The following is a 6000-nucleotide window of genomic DNA, read 5'->3' as shown; positions in this document are numbered from 1 at the left end:
TCGAAGGCAAATCAATAGCGAATCAAGAACCAAAAAAAAAACTATGAAAATTACTAAATAAATTTATTGTTGATTATAGTTTATGTCATTTTATCATATTTATCATTAGTTTTTAGTCATTTTAACCGAAAAAAAAATATATATATATAGAAAAAAAAAAAAACAGAACACCAAGTCTGCGCAGTAACCAATCCATAGCAAATCAAGAACAAATCCAGCAGTCCAATTCACAGGGCAAATTTTTTACAATTTAGGGCTGCCATGTCAAATATATAGACATACAAATTACAAGCGCCGCCAGTGCTTCTGTGAATTGTGCAGAATTTTTACAATTTAGGGCTTTTTTTCACCACTCAAGGCGCCTGTGAAGCTTTTGTATGTAAAATCTATATAAAAAAAATTTTTACAAACCCCATCAGCGGTAAAAAAAAGCCCTAAATTGTAAAAAATTTGCCCTCTGAATTGGACTGCAGAGGATGTTCTCATTAAGGCGTTTTTTTTCCGATGGTGGCGTTTGTGAAGCTTTTCGATATGAAATCTATATCATGGAGGTGAATAAGGAGTGTAAGCTTTGCTTTTTTACTGTGTTAAAGCATAGGCTGTCACTGAAGCCTAAATTTCGGAGTAAGTCAGTTCAAAAAACTATCAGCTGCAGCGCTGGCATCGACCCTTGACCAAAAAAAGAGATAGAACAAAATATTCTTATTCACTCTAGCCAGTAGCCTGTACAATTATGTTTAAATATCTTCTTGGACCATTCAGGTGCATGCAGTAAACAAAAGATTACACGTGATCTGTCGTTCGAGTCCGATACCAGCGCCCTCATTTACACCGAAATGTCGGCTTCAGTAAAAAAGCAAAGCTTACACTCCTTACCACCTCCATGATCTATATAAAAAAATTTTGTCAAGCACCATCAGCGGAAAAAAAAGCCCTAATGAGAACAATTTTGCCCCGTGAATACGGGTGCAGCAGTCCAATTCACAGGGCATTACAATTTAGGGCTTTTTTGAGAATTGGACTGCAGCACCCGTATTCAGAGGATGTTCTCATTAGGGCGTTTTTTTTCCGATGGTGGCGTTTGTGAAGCTTTTCTATGTGAAATCTATATAAAAAAAATTTTGTCAAGCGCCATCAGCGGAAAAAAAAGCTCTAATGAGAACAATTTTGCCCCGTGAATACGGGTGCTGAACGTTTCAATAGCAAATTAAGAGCAAATCAAGAACAAAAGGAATGTTCATACCTGAAACTCCGCCACTTTGGATTTTTCGAATTTTTTTTTTTTTTTTTCTAGGTCCTCCTCCAAACCCTACAACTTTTACTTGAATCATTTTTCAATTTGAGCTATATTTTTCAAGAAAAATCCATTATCCAATTAAAATGGGACAGACCGTATATAGATTTTTTTTGTGGTTATACATAATTATATATAAATTAAATTTTCTAATTTTCATATATAAATAGATATAGTTGTACATAATGATATATGACTTTAAGGAGGTTATGCACAAATTCATTGCGGGTGTTGCGGGGCGCTTCTGACGTCACAGACAAAACTGAAATCCGACTACACTGTAAAAAAAAAAAGTGGAAAGCGCCTGCGCCCCATATACAATATATGGGATTGCGGGTATGTGTGTGTGTTTGAACATGCCATACGTTGCCACATCTAATTTTTGTAAAGTTTATAATTAATTACTCATTAATTGACCGATCAACATATGAAAATTTTTCGCGCAATTAATAAAACTCGGTTTCTAGTATATGTGTGATTTTTTTCAAGACTTTTTCATCATTTTTTCTATCCGAAAAAAAATGGTTGAAATCTCCATAAGAGCCAATGTTAAATATTATTTTCAATAATTAATTACAAAAAATTTAACCGATCAACATAAGAAAATAATTATACCGTTGTATTCAGAATGAAAAGATCTACTTGTGTACAAAATTTCAGAAGATTCTCATTATATTTTTTAAAAAAAGAGTAATTTGTGCATAACCTCCTTAATAATCTAGCAGTCTTTCTTTGTGGCTATATATTATTAAAACAGTAATTTAATTTTTGTATGAAATTCAAGATTCATTTAATACATTTTAATACAAGAAACAATGTTATATGATTTGTTCTTATCTAATATCAAACATGACGTGTGTTAGTCCAAACATTTAAAGAGGACAAATTTTTTTTTTTTTTATATAAAATTATGTTTTAATTTATACTTTTTAATACGATAATTGTACTTTTAGTCAACATCTTTGGATAACTCTTAAAGATACCTAAATTTAAATCTATCCTAAGTATATGACAAGATAAAGTTATAAGAATAGTTATGAAAGTAGATTATGTTTAAACTTGAGTAATTTTTATACTTCAAGATTTTTTGTCAATTTTCTTTTTTTTTTCTTACATTCAATTGACTTATTTTTTAATATAAGTACATTACAGTTGAGCTTACCAATGTCAATTTCGGGGTTAAGACCGATAGAATAATTTTTTAAACATATAAAAATGAAAGTGACAGTCGATCATATTGTTTCCATTCAAGAAGAAACTGAACTCTTGTTAATCCGATCAAATATGATTCGTAAAATTTCTCTTGTTATTCGTATCGGAAACTATATGTATACAACCACATGTTATGTTAAAAAATTTATAAAGAATGTCTGATGATGGATTGTTGAATGAAATTAAATTTTTGGACTATAAACATCTTGATACCCTTCCTGAATGTACAAAATGGTAGACAAAACTTTTACAGCTCTCAAAAAAAAACCAAATATGTTTGTATAAACTTGTTTACAATTATATATTTTTATTTATAATTGTGTATAATTATATATAATCATATAAAAGTAAATGAAAAAAAATTTACAGTTTATAAATATATATAATCATATATAAATATATATATTTATATTTAATTATATACAACTATATATAATATGATATAATTATGTATTTCTATATATACTTATATACAGCTATATACAATGATATATAATTATATTAAAAGTCGACGAAAAATTTTTTTTCTGTCTACAACTATATATAATTATATATACTTATATATAAATATATATAAGTGTATACAATGTTCAAAAAATTTGTCTTGAAATTGTACATACTTATATATTATTATATATTATTATTCATTACCATATATAATCATACATAAATATAAACCTTTATTCCCCGTATATAAACCTTTTTTCCCGGGTAATAATAAAATTAGAGAATTCCCTCAATTTGTAATTCTTGTGAACGAATCGACTGCAGTTGGTACTTTTTTAGTAAATAAACACTTTTATCAATAAACGAGATCAAAATACGATTGTCAAAAGAGACTGTAGAAAAAACGCTATTTACTAAGTTAATAAAATCAAACTGTACGACTAACTGTTACAGCGAAAATAAACATTTTCATTCAACTTTATCGTGGTATGGATTTCTATAGAATTCATTTGTTCATTCAGTTTTTTGTCAGCTCATGGCATTTTCGTGGTGGTAAACAGTTAGCCAAAAGGGTGTGAAATACCTGACCTTGGAAAAATTTTTTCAATACCTGGCGATTTGCCTGAATTTGCTATGGAAATAAAAAAATTTGCCTGATGATAGTTTAATTGTTATTAGATATTGAAAATGAGTATGGAAGTTAGCCGAAACAAAAATTCTAATTAATTATCACAAGTTTTTTTATCGTTAATTTTTAGAGTTTAATTTGCTGGATCCAAATTTTATTGCTTCGTTATTTGCCTGATAATAATTATTTAATTAAAATAATAATAAAAAGCTGAAAATTAATAACCAAGGAAGAGCAAGTGCGCGTGTGCATTCCTTATCAGCTGTCACGAGTATTAGTATTACTATTATGACATATATTGTATTTCATATTTCATTCGAATCTTCATAACAATTGATTAGTTTTCTATTCTAGATTAGATTACGTGCAACACAAAAGTCTTTTCATCGCATATAATATTGTCGTAGGATGAATTATTCAAAATCATATTGGCAAGAACGCAATACTCAACAAGCAATGATGAAAAGCGTACTAAATACAACTGAAGTTTTACCACATGTTATTTATATAAAAACATAAACGCAAAGAAATGTATAAAATTTATGATCAAAGGAGTAGAGCAATTATATTCAGAAATAACAATAATGTTTACACAATATTTTTATAAATAGTTTAGATTCAATTTATGTATCATATTTATTCGAGTCAAACAAAATGACCCTTTATTCAAATTGAAATTATTAATCTATCTAGAGAAAAAAGAAAAAATACAAAACAGAACAATATTGCAAGTATATGAAATATGTCATAATGATAATAATAATAATACCCATGACAACTGAAAAGGTATGCACATGCGCACTCGCTCTTCCTTGTTTATTAATTTTCAGCTTTTTATTATTATTTTAATTAAGGCGTTACCAGTGCTGGTAGAAAACAATGAACTATTGCTGAAATTTTTGTAGTAAATTCTTGAAATAACAATACGCAATCTTGAATTTTTTGTTAATTTTGTTGTAACTACTTATTTTTTAATTAATTGTTAAAGTCAACTACTTTTTTAGAGGTTAAACATAGGGTCTTACGGAGAGCCAAGTTTAGTTTTCCATTACCTGGTTCCATTTTGAGAAAAACAATTACAGATTTACCAAAAACTAGAGATTTATCCTTATATAAAAAGGACAGTTGTCATCGATTTTCCGAATATTTGATTGGTTATTTTGTTTTCTCTGTCACTCTCATGTCATTTGTCATTTTTTCTTTGTCTGTTGTTAATGAAATATAAATAAACAAATTTTCTTTCTCAGTCACTCTTACACAAATTTTTTTTTTTCGTCGTCAGGGAAATCAACAAATTACATCATTTATATATTTTGAAATCAAGATTCGTTATTTTAAATAGTATTTAACAGATTTCTGCTTGAATTAAAATAAGTAGTAATGTTATAACTTATAATTATTATTTTTTTTTCTGATAATTGATATATAGGTATGGGGTAAGCAATACGTATGGGGTAACGGATACGTATGAAGTAAGCAATACGTATGGGATAAGCAATACGTATGAGGCAAGTTATCCGTATGGGGTAACCAATATGTATGAGGCAAGTAATACATATGGAAGGAGTGTGATTGTGATAATTATTTTCGAAAAACTATTTTTTCATCGTTATTAAAGAAACAGGCACGCAACGCGCGCCAAGTGATCTCGTAAAAGAAAAAAAAAGGAAATTTTTGATATAAAAATCAATAGGGCTTTGAGACCTTTTTATTTGACAATAAATAAAAATAAATTTTTGTCTTTGTCTAAATACTTGAGTGGAAGTGAGAAACAAGATTTTCTCCTTCTTTTTTATTTCTTTCGCACTCATAAAAATATTATATTTCTAAACGCCATCCGAAAGAGGTCTCTAGATAAGCGCGGGTAACACCTTAATTAATTATTATCAAGAAAAAAAAAATAACGCAAATAACGAGGAAATAATATTTGGATCCAGCAAATCAAACTACAAATTAACGATAAAAAAACTTATGATAATTGATGAAGTTTTTGTTTCGACTAACTTCCATAGTCATTTTCAATAATTAATAACAATTGAACTATGATCAGGCAAACTTTTTTATTTCCATAAGAAATCCACGCAAATCGCCAGGTATTGAAAAAATTTTTCCAAGGCCAGGTATTTCACACCCTTTCGGCTAAGTGTCTACCGCCCATTTTCGTTTTAAAAACCTTGGGGCTAATCACAATTGTTTTAATCACGTTGCATACGGGAAATTTCATTTTTATAACCAAGAAGACTAGAAATACAGGAGGACTTACTCCCTATCTCGCCTGTATATAAAAACCGTTCCGCTATATGGTCGCCGCATAATTGAGGGGCGCTAGTAAGGTAAGTGCGCTTATCGCTTTTACAATGCGCACAATACAAACATACTCTGACAAACATCATGTGTATATGCTCTATTAGTGTTTGTC

This window comes from Aphidius gifuensis, linkage group LG1, assembly GCF_014905175.1.
Source record: "Aphidius gifuensis isolate YNYX2018 linkage group LG1, ASM1490517v1, whole genome shotgun sequence".
In the NCBI taxonomy this organism is placed as follows: domain Eukaryota; kingdom Metazoa; phylum Arthropoda; class Insecta; order Hymenoptera; family Braconidae; genus Aphidius; species Aphidius gifuensis.
This window is presented reverse-complemented; position numbering follows the sequence as displayed.